Source organism: Protopterus annectens, chromosome 13.part0 (genome assembly GCF_019279795.1).
Source record: "Protopterus annectens isolate FY-2018-M chromosome 13.part0, PAN1.0, whole genome shotgun sequence".
NCBI classification, from domain to species: Eukaryota; Metazoa; Chordata; order Ceratodontiformes; family Protopteridae; genus Protopterus; species Protopterus annectens.
In genome coordinates this window covers 834,461,698-834,475,464 of record NC_056747.1, presented here as the reverse complement: position 1 = coordinate 834,475,464, position 13,767 = coordinate 834,461,698, and positions in this window count along the sequence as shown.

Genomic DNA, 13,767 nt, shown 5'->3' with positions numbered 1-13,767 from the left:
GTGTGAAGATTAGTAGACATGGGTGAAGGCTGCTGGCCTAGTCAAATAGAATTTTATACATAATTCTATCATTTGTAAATATGAATGTGAATCACAGGCTTGTTGTCTTAAATGTAAATAAATACTGTTACATGTGGAACTGGAAATAAATGTGACAACAGTGCACTCTACTGACTAAAGTAAAGCATGTGGTGACTCTTTCAAGTAGACAGTGGTGCCGAAAAGTCTAGATGAAGAAATTCTTTCTGTTGTTTTAACCAAGTGTTAAATTGCTATATTTAAAGATGCAAATGTATTTTTATTGCTCTGTTCCTAATCAGCTGCAAGATAACAAAAGGGAGATGTTAAGAATGTAAATGCAGTTAATGTGTAGCTTGGGAACTCCAGGAAAGTGTAAAAGAGATGATGTAATGTTTATCAGAACTGTAATAGCAATTTTAACAGCTAGAACCAGAGATTATTAATTATTTTTGTCTGGACATCCAACTCAGCACTGCCGTATGCTCTCTTTATGTAAGTAGTATATTAGAACTGTATTTTCTCCTAGAAGTAGCTAGGAATTAGAAAATATTAGACTAAGTGTTTTTCTGTGATTTCAGAACTGTACTACTGATTTATTTTCAGTATTTCTGTGTGATCTCTGAACTTTTGACTAGCACTGTATACTAGAAAGTAGTGTCTTGTGGTTTTAATTATTTATTATTAAATATTTTAAAACCTTTCAACTGTGGCTGGTTTGTGTAGAGAGAATTTAAGCTCTAGAGTGCATTGCATATTTATAGAGTTTACTGTCCAGGTCACTCCATATAAGCTTTGACTGTTTACTCACCTCTACCAATTGGATAATAATATTGCACAGTAATAATTGGACACCCTTTTAAGGGCCTTTGAGTAGCTGATAAGTATTAGCTGTGTGGTGGCAAGTGGTACTACCTTATAGTCCGGGTAAAAGGGGCACAGCTGGAGAATCTGTGCTAGTCTTTCCCAGAAGTGTTTGTGTGGTTGTGTAAACTCTTATCTCAAAGTGTGTTTGTGTCAGCTACTTGGGCAGATACAAGAAGCACTGGTTGGATAGAGAGGGTGCTGGAGACTTTAACTTGCCCACTAGGCTGAGAAGTTGGCCCTGAAAGGCCTTCCTCCCACTTCTGAGGCGGTTGCCTCGTCCTCACCTTCGGTCACAGTGGCTGCTGTGGACCCCCTCTCCTTCCTCTCTTGCCTTTGCTTTTCCTCCCTCCCAGGCTGGGATTCAACTTCCCGTTTCAAAGCCTGAGGAATTGGAGTGGAAAAGGGACAGAGAGAAGGTGAGAGAGTCAGAATCCAGGCCTGAGAAACATAAGAGGTCCCTGGACCTCCCTTCACCTGCTAAGAGTCAGCATAGGATCCATGACTCCCCTCGGCTCTGATCTCCAAGATTTTCCCCAGAGCCAGAGGAGACATGCTCTACATCTATGGCCTTGGTTCCCGACCCGCAAGGTTGGAGTCCGTGGCCTCGTCGAGGTCTACACGGTCTTTATTGGAAGATGACATGTATAAAATGATGAGGTTCATTCGTACTCCGATCCAGATGGGGGTCTTGCCAGCCCCCTCCCTTTTTTACACCAATTTCTCCTTTTCTGATCTGTCCACCGGGTCCAGAGTACTTGGATCCGAGGATGGCTTTAGTCAGGGGGCCGGCGCCGACGGTACTTGCTTCCTCGATGCCGACAGCTGCCTGGAGCATGTCGGATCCAACCAGTTCGGATCCGAGCTGCTCTTGGAGCCAGAGCTTGGATGTCAGATTCGAGGGAGTGGAACTTTTTTCGTCTGCTCTGGCTTTGATGGGCCAAGTTCCCTCCCTCGGAGGTCCATCCATTTCGGGCCCAGCTCCGATTCTCTCATCAGACCCGGGGAGACAGGCTTCCTTATTGGTTTTCAGGAGGTTTGTTCTCCCTAGGCATTCGACGTGGTTGAAAGGGTTCTCTCTGCTGGATTGAGACCCCTGACTAACGCCTCGGACTCTGCCTGACCCCCTTGGCTCTTTCTATGAATCCCATAATTTTACCAGAGTGACAGCCCGTGCTCGAGGAGCTCCACACGGTTCCCCCTGAGGAACAAGTGGCTTGCGAGTTCCCCTCGGAGAGCTCCACCGGAGATGTGCCTCACAAGCATATGTGTAAGAGGAGGCACTTGGACTCCCCTGAGTCCCTCACCAAGGATATGGATTTGGATGATGGAGAAGGGTTCCCCCAGGTCACCTCTCGAGGATGTCTCCTTTGGAGACATCATGGAAATCCTTTGCCAACAGGGAGGTTGGTCCACCTCCAAACCTTCTGACGAATACGTGTTCCTGGAGGCTTTCAGCACAAGCCCATCTACTTCCTGGGTGTCCTCTCCCAAAGATCCCTTGTTGGACCTGGTCACCTCGCGGGTCTGGAAGGAGCTGGACTCTGTGAAACCAATCCTCAAAAGGCCTGACAAGATCTTGAGTCCACCTCCAGATAGGCCAGCGTGGAAGAAGGGCTCCCCCGTAGACGCTATGATGGTAGCAGCAGCCACAAAGAAGGAACTAGCCCAAGAGAGTTCCTCGGTTCATCCTCCTGACCGAGAGTCACATATGATGGACCACTTAGGGAAGCGGGTTTATGCTTCAGCTACCTTTTCTCTTGGGGCGCTGAACTACCTGGCCCACATCATGAGATTCCAATGCGACCTGGTCAAGGAGCTGGTGGAGTCTTCCCCTAAGTCCATGTCGCAGGAGTAGAGGGACTCATTCTCCGTGAGGATGGCCACTTTGAAAGCAGTCTCCAACACGTCCATGCGAGTCCTTTCACATGCTACTGAAGGAGTAGGTAGGGTTTCTGGGTCTGGCGTGTCCATGAGGCGCAACGCCTGGCTCAGACTATGTCAATTTTCGGAACCTTTCAAGGTGTCCTTTGCCAATGCCCCTTACGGATCTACTCTCTTTGGTAAGACCGTCAAAGAGACTTTAGTCCAGATTGAGAAGGACGGGAAGACACTGTCTGCTGTCAAACCCTCAAAGGTCCTTTTCCTGGAATCAGAGGGGGAAAAGAAGACGTGGTTCTGGAAGCCACAGTATTCCCGATACAGTCAGGGCTGTTCTTCCCCCAGAGGCAGAGGGGGACAGAATGGATGCCGGCCCTGAGGCAGAGGGGGTCCGAGGAATTTTGGGTCTCGAGAACCTTTCTCGGACAAGCCCGGACAGCAACCCTGAGGGGTGGCCCAACTGCTGTACTCCGGAGGCACTCGGGGAACGATTGTCCTTGCACCTGGCAGCATGGGAGTCTGTAACATAAGACCGCTGGGTGCTTCAGATCATATCCAGAGGATACTCTACCCCCTTTGTGGGTCCTCTCAAATTTTCCAAACACCTCCTGGACGTACTACCCATGCAAAGGGAAGGAGCAGCACAGGAAATTTCCAAGCTGCTAGGAAAATGAGCCATTGAAACCATCCCCCAGATGAGTCCAGATCAGGCTTGCTAAAGAAAAATTCCAGAAATGGTCACAGTACAGTCCATCATGCTGTACCTGCAAGAGAGTGACTAGATGTGCTCGTTAGACCTCCAGGATGCTTACTATCACATAAAGATGCACAGAAGCTCCAGGAGGTTCCTCCGCTTCCAACTAGGAGTCAATCATTACCAATTTCGAGCCCTTCCCTTTGGTCTCTCCACAGCCCCTAGGGTGTTCACCAAAGTGATGACGGTGATAGCGGCTCACCTGAGGCTTCAGGGGATTCAGGTCTATCTGTACCTGGACGATTGGCTCCTCACTGCCCCCACCAGGCATCTACTCTCTCAAACCAGGGATTATTTCTTAAACCTTGCCCTGCATTTGGGGATCACAATCAGCACATCCAAATCGCTTCTAAATCCTGTCCAGGTGATAGACTACATTGGGGTAAGGATAAATACATTACAGTGCAAAAGCTTCCTGACCTTGGAGAGAGTACAAAACCTGAAGATGCATGTCTCTCTGATCTACCATTCTCATCTTCCATCAGCGGAATCAGTGTTGAGGGCCTTGGGTTCAATGGCGGTGACCATAACGCTTCTCCTTCTCCCGTGTGTGCCCGGTTACATATGAGAATTCTACAGTGGACACTAGCTGTACAATGGTCCGTGTTGGAACTTTCATTGTCGTATCCAATAAAACTCAGCTGAGTCTGTCGGTCGTCCTTTCTATGGTGGATGTGTTCTCTGGACATTTTGGAGGGACGACCTTGTTCCAGCCCCTGTCTAAGCCACAGTGAACACGGACGCCTCCCAACTCGAGTGGGGGTGGACATTGTTCAGGCTGGACAGTCCAAGGCCTGTGGTCCCCTGTAGAGACCAGCTTGCATATAAACATTCTAGAGATGAGGGTGAACCTTTTAGCGTTGCAGGCCCTTCATGCCTTTCTTTCTCTGGGAACCATTGGAATTCAGTCAGACAACATGTCAGTGATCTGGTATATCAACATACAGGGAGAGGGAACTGGTCTTACCCCCTTTGTCGCGAGGCCATGAGAGTGTGGGAATGGGTGATCTCCACGGGTCGTTTTCTTATCGCAACGCACATTCCAGGACGGTCCAACATTCTAGCAGACAGGTTAAGTCGGACTATTCTGATGCCTTACGAGTGGTCTCCGAATCTTTCAGTAGAGGAGCAGCTCTTCCTGGAGTGGGGTCAGCCTTGCTGCGATCTCTTCGCATCTCCTCTTAACGCAAAGTGAGTTTTTCGCTCTGAACCCCCTGCCGGGGGAGTCCCCCAGAGATGCTCTATTCCATGCTTGGCCTCCCGGTCTTCTGTATGCTTACCTTCCAGTACCTCTTATTCCGAGGTTTCTACAGAAAGCTCGGTGACGGGGGAGCAAAGTGATCCTCATTGCCCCGTTTTGGGCTCGCCAGATATGGTTTCCCTTCCTTTGGTCTCACTTTCTATCTCCCCCCTGGATCTTGGATCCCATTCAAGATCTGATTTCACACCCATCGGGGGTTCCTCATCCGAACCTGGACAGTTTGAAGCTCACAGCTTGGCTGCTCCAGTTCCCATGATCTCTGGGACTCCTGGATTATCCTCTTCAGTTAGGTCTATTATGGTGGCTGCTCATAAGTCTTTAATCAGGAAGGTTTATCGCAGTAAATGGAAACGTTTTTCCTTTTGGGCCTCTCTAAGGAATTTAGACCCCTTCACGGCTCCTATTTCTGCCATTCTTGATTTTCTAGCTGATATTTTTCAACAAGGAGCTAGTTCTTCTACTGCCAGGGTTCAATTGGCTGCCATTTCTCATTTTCATGTGGGTGAGAATTCTGCCTCACTGGCCTCCTCCAGACTGTGTAAAGCCTTTATCAAAGGGACTTTTCTGTTACGCCCCCTGTAAAGGATCCTGTTCCCCCATGGGACCTTACTATGATTCTTCAAGCTCTGGTCGCTCCGCCTTTTGAACCCACTGCAACCACAGATCTAAAAATTCTTATCTTGGAGAACAGCATTTCTGGTGGCTATTACCTCTGCTAAAAGGATTTCAGAACTGCAGGCCTTGTCCGTCAAAGTTCCTTATATGATTTTCCACAAAGATAGGGTTTCCCTTCGAACCAGTCCACCCTTTCTTCCTAAGGTGGCATCACCAGTTAATATCAATCAAACCATCAATTTGCTAGTTTTCTTTCCTAATTTTGCTAACAAAATGGAATACAAACTCCACTTGCTGGATGTTCATAGACAGTTACGATTTTATTTACACAGGACAAAAAATTTCCGTAGATCCAGTCAGCTGTTTGTATCCTTCTATAAAACCACCTTTTTGGGAAAACCTATCTCCAAGGTCACTATTGCTAGGTGGATTTCTTCATGTATCCTTCAGGTCTATAAGGGCAGAGGCATGTCTCCTTTGAGTCAGGTGAAAGCTCATTCCACTAGGTCCATGTCTACTTTTGTGGCCTTTTGATCTGGAGTCTCTTTGGATGATATTTCTTCTGCAGCTACTTGGTCCTCATCTCATACATTTATTTCTCATTACAATTTGGATTTGACTTCCAGAAGGAGAGCATCTTTTGGTTCCGCGGTGCTTCGGAATATCCTTCCATGAGGGCCACCCAGGAGGTTAGTAGCTGGGGAATCTGTCCCACAGGTTGAAGACTAAATGAAGTAAACTACTTCAGATAAAGAAGTTATGTACTCACCATAACGTTCCATCTGAGTAGTTCTATTTATTTGTCTTCACCCGTCCCTCCCTCCTTCCCTCGGACCTTGTCATGTGAACAGCCTGTGGGCTGCAGGTATAGGTCATAAGTATTTTTCAGATCGGGTTATCAGTATAACGATCAGCAAACTCGATCTGGGGGTTGGAAGGTAGTTGAGGTGTATTATGGGTAAGGGGAGGAGCTTGGAGCAGATGCTAATGAGATTGCCAGCTCGGATCCGGTATCCCACAGGTTGAAAACAAATGAAGTAGAACTACTTAAATGGAACATTATGGTGAGTACATAACTTCTTTTTTCCCTCAGACTTTCTGATCTCCTGCAATGTAGTCTCAGAGCTGGACGAGTCGTGCCCCTGTTTCTTCTGATCTCCAGTATCATAACGCAGGTTACGTTTTTTTTTTTAAAAAAAAGTCTAGTACTTTCTCTGGATTGGTGAATAACTTAGTAACACCTTGTGTAAAAATCCTTATGGCCACTGGATATAACTGCCCTTCAAGTCCTCTGCTTTGGCACTCCTTTATAGGTTCATAGCTTCACTGGATGTTTCTAGGCTGTTGACCAGAGGGTTGTTATAAGCCTAGCTGTTAAATCCCAATATAATAATAGATGAGATATCATCTATGTCCAAGGACTGCTTATGTTCAGGGGAGAAGCAGGTGCAATCCCCAGCAGAAATGTACAGTTTTCCATCCAGTCATCCAGGTTGCGTTTAAACAGGGTCTTGAAGGTGCTCTGCTTGACATGGATTGGAAGCCTATTCCAAAGGAGTGGCAAGCTCTGAGAGATGCATCTGTCTCTCCAACAGTTCTTATTTATGTCACCGGCTAGACTGAGGTCTCTGGAATGGGTGACTCTAGTCCCATTTGACTTACGGATGTGCAGCATTTTCATAAGATTTGGGTCAGAGATAGCCCTGTAAGCCAGACATAAGTTGCCTCTCAGTAGTCTGTACACTACTGAGTACAGTGACGGCGACTTCAGTGTGTTCATAAAAGACGTGCTGGAGACCCTGAATTTTTTTAGTTAGAAATCTCTGAGGTCTCTCAAGTTTCTGCAGGTGTGTGGTACGGTACATACCAAAGGGAGCGTTATATTTGATAATAGGCCTGAAGAGGGAAGAGTACAGGGAAGTTATAACCTCTTTTGCTGTTGAGGCGATAACTTTGCTACTCAAATGAATGACGTAGAATGCCTTCCTCACCACAGTAGACACATGGTGGTCAAAGGTGAGGTCACAGTCAACTTGTGTTCTCAGGTCTCTCACTACAGAATTGGTACTTTAGGGTATTATTGTTTATTTTATAATCAGCAAGGACACGGTTTATATTGAAGGGAATGATGATTTTTTTAGCATTTAGTTTGAAACCATGGCTTTGGCACCTGTCATTGGTCTGTGTAAGCCCCTTTTGAAGAACACTGACATCACTAGGGGATTCAATGATAGCACCTAATTTGCAGTTATCTGCAAACTTGGTTAGCCACAGTCCCTATGTTTTGGTCTGGACTTCTGAGAAGTATAAGCCAGACAAGAGGGTGCCCAAAACTGACCCTTGTGGGACCCCATTGGTGACAGGTCTGCTGGTAGAAGTGAAATCTCTCACTTTGAATGAGTTTTTTCAATCTGTGAGCCATTTTTTAACCCACCTGACAACACAGGAGTTGATATTCAAGTGGGTTAGTTTGTCAGTGCTGCCTGAATGTGGGATTGTGTCGAAGGCCTTACCAAGTCAAGATAGACAAAGGCAAAGCTGTCCACACAGCCTATGGCTCAAGTCATATTCTCAAAGCAGTCCACCAGGTTAAACAGGCACGACCTACCATTGACAAAGCCGAATTAGGACTGATCTAGGGTTTGGAGGTCACCTATATCCTTATTTATGAGATCCATGATGATGCGTTCCATTGCCTTACAGATGAGGCTGGTTAAACGTATGGGTCTGCAGTTACCCGGGTCTGTTGCAGAACTGCCTTTGTGGAGTGGGATAACAGTTGGCTGTTTTCCATTCAGTGGGGGACAAAGCCAGTACTCATGCTGTGGTTGAATAGGGTGCCTAGTGGAATAGCCAGCTCTTGTTTAAGAATGTTAAAAATGCAGCCTGGAATGCCATCTGGTCCCATGGAGGCTGTGTTCTTAGTCTTGGAGAGAACATTGATGACTTGCTCGTTGGGGATGCAGGGAGATGGTGATGTTGAAGACAGTTTGTGGTGTGCTTGGGGTGGTTGGGGGGGGTGAAGTTTTCGCCAAACCTGTCTGCTACCAGGTTTGCAATTTCTCTAGGGTCAGTGTGTGCGATACCATCCACAATTAGTTCACACATCGGACTGAGTCCTACCTTTTAGGTTGCGGACGTAGCTAAAAAAAGCCTTATGTTTATCCTTGGCTATGGTTGCTAAATTTTTCTCATAGTTGCTCTTTGAGGATTTTACAAGTTGCCTTATTTGCTTGCTTAGGCCAAAGTGGGTGCACTTCCAGTTCTGGGTTCTCACTTTTTTATTTTTAGACAGCAGCTTATTTCACTTATTGTATAATTATTAATGTTAGACGTCCACCAGGATGGTTTGTTTTTTCTTGAGGATCTTGCTTTAATCCTGTTGGGCATGGCTGTGTCTAAAAATGTGTATATATGTTTATACAGGGCATCAGTGTATACCTTAGTACAGCCATCAATGCCATCTGTGGAAACTGGAACTTGGAAGTCCATTATACTATCCCTTAGGAGGGTATAGTTAGCTTTGGTGAAGTTTTTTAGACTGACTTCTCCTTTGAGGAGTTATGGTGCTATTGCTGCTTCAAAAATGACTGATTTATGGTCAGATTTAACAAGTGCGGGCCCTACACTTGAGGCGTTGCATCGGTCACTCATATTGGTGAGGACCAGGTCTAGAATATTAGAGCTCCTTGTGGGATGGTGCACTATGTATTCCAGGGCATTTGAGTTAACGTCCAGGAACTTTTATGTGGGTGAGTTTGGGCTCATATATAAGTTTCACAATTAATGGAGGAATAGTTGAAATCACCTATAACTAGGGTGTTAGGTTGCACTTTAATTGTCCTAAGTAGGTCTAAGTAAGCTGTATGGGATTCTTGGTTCACGAAAGGGGACCTGTAATTGGCGATGACATGAATCATGAATGGGGGGGGGGTCTTACCCCTGTAATTTGGACTTGGAATAACTCCTTATGTTATCTTGTCTAGTCAGTCTAGAGGCGTAATTATCTTTAATGTTAAATACTCCACCTCCTTTGGTTCTCACACCTTTAATTTGCAGTCTGAAAGTGTGGAAGGCATTGTAGCCTTGCTAGGCTGGTGTACTTGCTGCGGTCTTGAGCAAGGTTTCTGTGACTGCACAGATGTCGACATCTTTCAGGGAGAGGGATGCTTCTAGAGAGTGCAGTTTCTGATTTAAACTTCTAGTTAGCATCACGACCCTTGTCATTTCTGAAAGTTTGATATTTTCACATCAGAAATTTTGCTTTTGCAACCTTGCCTAAAAAAAGGCATTATGGGGGAGGCAAGTGCCTTAGCCAGCAACCAAAAGCTTAGAGGTGCCAAGTGAAGTCCATTTCTAGCAAAGCAGCATGGTCTGTTCACCATGTCATCCCAGGCTGACGGGAACTGGATCCTCTTAGAATGACACCAGAAACTTAGCCAATTGCTGAAGTCAATTATGTTTTGCTTATATTGTGTTAATCATCCTAGGCGAGGATAAAATGCTGCTCAAAGGTAGGGACCTACCTGCCTGTGACATACATTCAGAGAGCTCACTCATGTCTGTCTTCATATGGTCCAGAAGACGGACATCTCAAGTCGTTCACACGAACATGAATTATGACAGAGTCATAATGGTACTTGTTGCTAGTGTTTTTATGTGTATTGGTTGCTTGGGGTGTAGTGTTAGGTGCAGCATGTTTGTGTTTTGCAGGTCTGGTGTTTAGGCAGGTTTCCGGTGGGTACCTCTGCATACGAAAATGTATGTGTTAGGTGCATATTATGAGTAGGTGTCATGGTGTGTGAGCTGGCAGCCTGTTTAGTGTTGCTGTTCTGGATGCGAGAGAGCAGTGATTCCAGATTGTTAATGTAGGAGCATCTCTTACAAATTGTACTTGAGTGATTTAGGAGTAAAGTGTTGTCAGTGTACATGAGGCAGTTGCTGCACTACCTCAAAAAAAAAACATGTCAACCAAGCTAGCATGAGAAACAGAAGGAAACTGGACGCATAGTGTTATGCCTCTAACTTTTCATAGGTGTAGTCATTATTCAGATTTAGTGTGGCCTCCCCAGCTTTTAATCGTTTTTGTGGTAGCCACAGTTCTTTCAGAAGCCTTTCTTTCAAGGCATGCAACTGGAACCTTAATATCACTGGACTAGGCTTCCTTTCACCCTTCAATGTCAGTTGCCATGTTGTCCGATGAGTCCTTTCAATTTTTATCTCTTCTTCCGATGGTCAGCAACGTTCCAGAATAATTCCTCATTGCTTTGACAGATTCTCTACCTTAAAGTTTTTCAGGCATGCCCATCACTTTAATATTTTTACATCTGGCCCTGTCCTATAGATTTATGGTCTTCCCCTCAAGGTATTCAGTTTTAGCATTCATTGTATCCATCCAGGCCTTCAGGTCTTGATTTTCTGCTAACAACTCCTGGATTACTGAGGCATGCTTGTTTTGACCCCCTACTATTCCAGCCAGCTGCTTTTCCTGGTTAGAAACACTTTCCAAGAGGGTCTGACTTCTTTTATTTCTTTCCAGATTATTTCTGAGGTAATCACTTCCTTTGCAGCTTCAAGTTCGTGCACCATTCCACCTAAACCTTCAAACAAACTTCTCAGTTCTTCTTGCTTTACATCTCCTTTTAATGAATTGAATTTCACAACATTCACTCTCTGCAGAAAGCTCTTTTCATGCACTTATCTGGTTTACTCTGCTTACTATATTTTTGCAAACTTCCTTCACACTAGCAGAGCACTGCTTGACAGTTGTTATTGAGTACACCACCATACTGGAAGTCCCCAAAAGAGAGCCAGTGGGAAGTAACTGTTCTGCCTCCCTTGGCTGCCTCCCCCTTGGCCATGCATAGTAACTGTAATCTCCTAATCCTTAGCAAGATGTATTGAGAAGTTTACTCACCACCACGGATAGTGTTAGCAGACAGTGACTCAGTCGAAATGACACCTGTGGAGACCGTTAAATGGTTTAATTTCCAAACTGTGCAGATCTTAATACAAGATGACACTCCAATAGGTCAAATAATGATGCTTTGACACACTCCAGCAATAGACGTGGCTGCAATGGAGTCTAATGCACAGACTGAAGAAAATGGGGGAGAAGGGTGGAGTTGGCTAACAGAGCTAGGCTACAGGAAAACAGCTACAACAAAATACAAAAAAGGCAATTTCTTGGCTGAACCGCAAATACACTAGCATATGTAACATGACACTCCCCACCTGAAATCTATAGATTTCACCAAACAACAATAACAATAAACATTAAGTTCATGATATATTTGGAACCTCTTTATTCTCTGGAACCTGAAAAACAAGAGGGAGGGGAGAATAAAAGGATGAATGCAAATAGCATAATAAATTGTTGCTGTTGTTGACACCTGTGAAGACCTGGGCAAGCAGGAACAGGAACAGATCAAAGTTCAGGTAGCAGAATCTGAAGATGCGTTTTCATGCTTGGAAAGACGTAACACCAGATCGGTAACAGGTTTGAAGAAAAGTCGTGCTGAACCTTCCTTAATTACCTTGACCTCAACCTTCCAAACCTTTCCATCGTTACTGGGCATAGTCTTTGTAATGAGTCTCATGGGCCAGTGGTTACAATGAGCATCTTTGTCTTTAAGAACCACATCACCTACTCTTAAATTCAGCTTATTGACTTGCCATTTACTGTGACCTTGAAGAGTGGAAAGGTATTCATTCTTCCAACGACTCCAGAACACATTAGCAAGGTATTGAACTTGTTTCCATTGTCGTCTATGAATATTAGAGCAGTCAAGGTCCCCTGGAGGTGCATGCGCTACTCCAATTTTCTGAGTGAGGAGAGTAGCTGGAGTGAGCAACAATAGAGAATCTGGATCTGCGGACACTGGAACTGGTGGTCTGGCGTTGATTATGGCAGAGACTTCTGCCAGAAGAATAGTTAAGATCTTGTGAGTTAGTTGGGAAGATTTGAGACTGAGCAACACAGAATCTAGGATCCTTCGAGTGATTCCAATCATGCATTCCCAAGAACCTCCCATGTGAGACGAATGGGGAGGATTGAACTTCCAGTCACACCCTTTGCTAATTAAGAATTTCCTTACTTCCAATTCATTGTTTGCCCCTGTCAAGTTGGTTCCGCAGTCCAATCTTAAGACCTTTAACTGGTCCTCTTTAGAGAGAGAAATCTTCTGAGGGCATTACTAAAACAAACATGAAGTCTCCATAGACTCTATGGCTTCAGTGTGCACAGCACGAATGCTGAGACAACTAAACAGTATGGCCCAACGTTTGTTGTTAGCAACTCTGTGATGAGTTCTACGAATTGCTACAGACCGGGGCTAAAAACATCCATGCCAATATGAGTAAAGGGTGGTTCTGTGCTTAGTCTGTCAGGTGGGAGATATGCCATCTGATGTTGCTGGTGTCTCTTTCTCAGTTTTGTCATTTGACACGTTCATGTGAAGTATGGAGGATATGTGTCTTCTAGCACCGACAATCCACAAACCTGTGGATCTTGTAGCACCTTCAGTAAAGCGGCAACCTTGGTGCTGAACTTGCTCGTGGTAGTGTCTTACCAGTAATGTTGCAATGTGATTTTGGCCTGGAACAATAACTGGATATTGTTCTATATCACTGAGGTCAGCCCTTCCCAAGTGACCTCCAACTCTGAGAACATCCTGGTTGTCAGTTATTGGGTTCGGTTTATAAAGAGAGCTTCCTTTAGAAAGATTGAGTTCCTTTGAAATGCTGAGGATTTCTTGAGAGTTCACCTCATGCTGAACACTTCGGATAATCGCTTGCTCCGCTTGAGAGACTTAACTGACGGAAGGATGTTCTTTACATATGTGCCACCCATGATAGGCTTTAGGATTGTTTTTGTTTACAAATAGGTGAGCAACATGGATAAGTTGTGCAATAGCACGTATGACAGATGACCACCTGGAGAAACGTTTAAAACGATGAGAACTCAGCCCCACTCTAGATTTTACACAAGTGGTAAGTGTAATGGTGGTCAATCTGATTTCTTTGTCGGAATCAGGGTTTATCAGTTCAAAGTAGGAATCAGTATGGTTTGTAATAACCTTTTGGAGAAGAAATCCTGGGGGAGATGTCCAAGAAATGTCCTGAAAGGCAGATGTTGATACAGTATGGGTGCCATAATCAGCAGGGTTGACATCAGTAGGAATGTAATGCCACTGGTTGGGACTAGAAAACTTTCTAATGCATTCCACCCTATTACTGGCATGACATACATATAGAACTGTCTTGTTTGGTTGTGTATGTACCCAAGGACTATTCTACTGTCTATGTAGAAGTCAAAGGAATGAATTTTTATGTCCATTTCAAGATTTATAAGCTCAGCAATTTCAACAGCTAA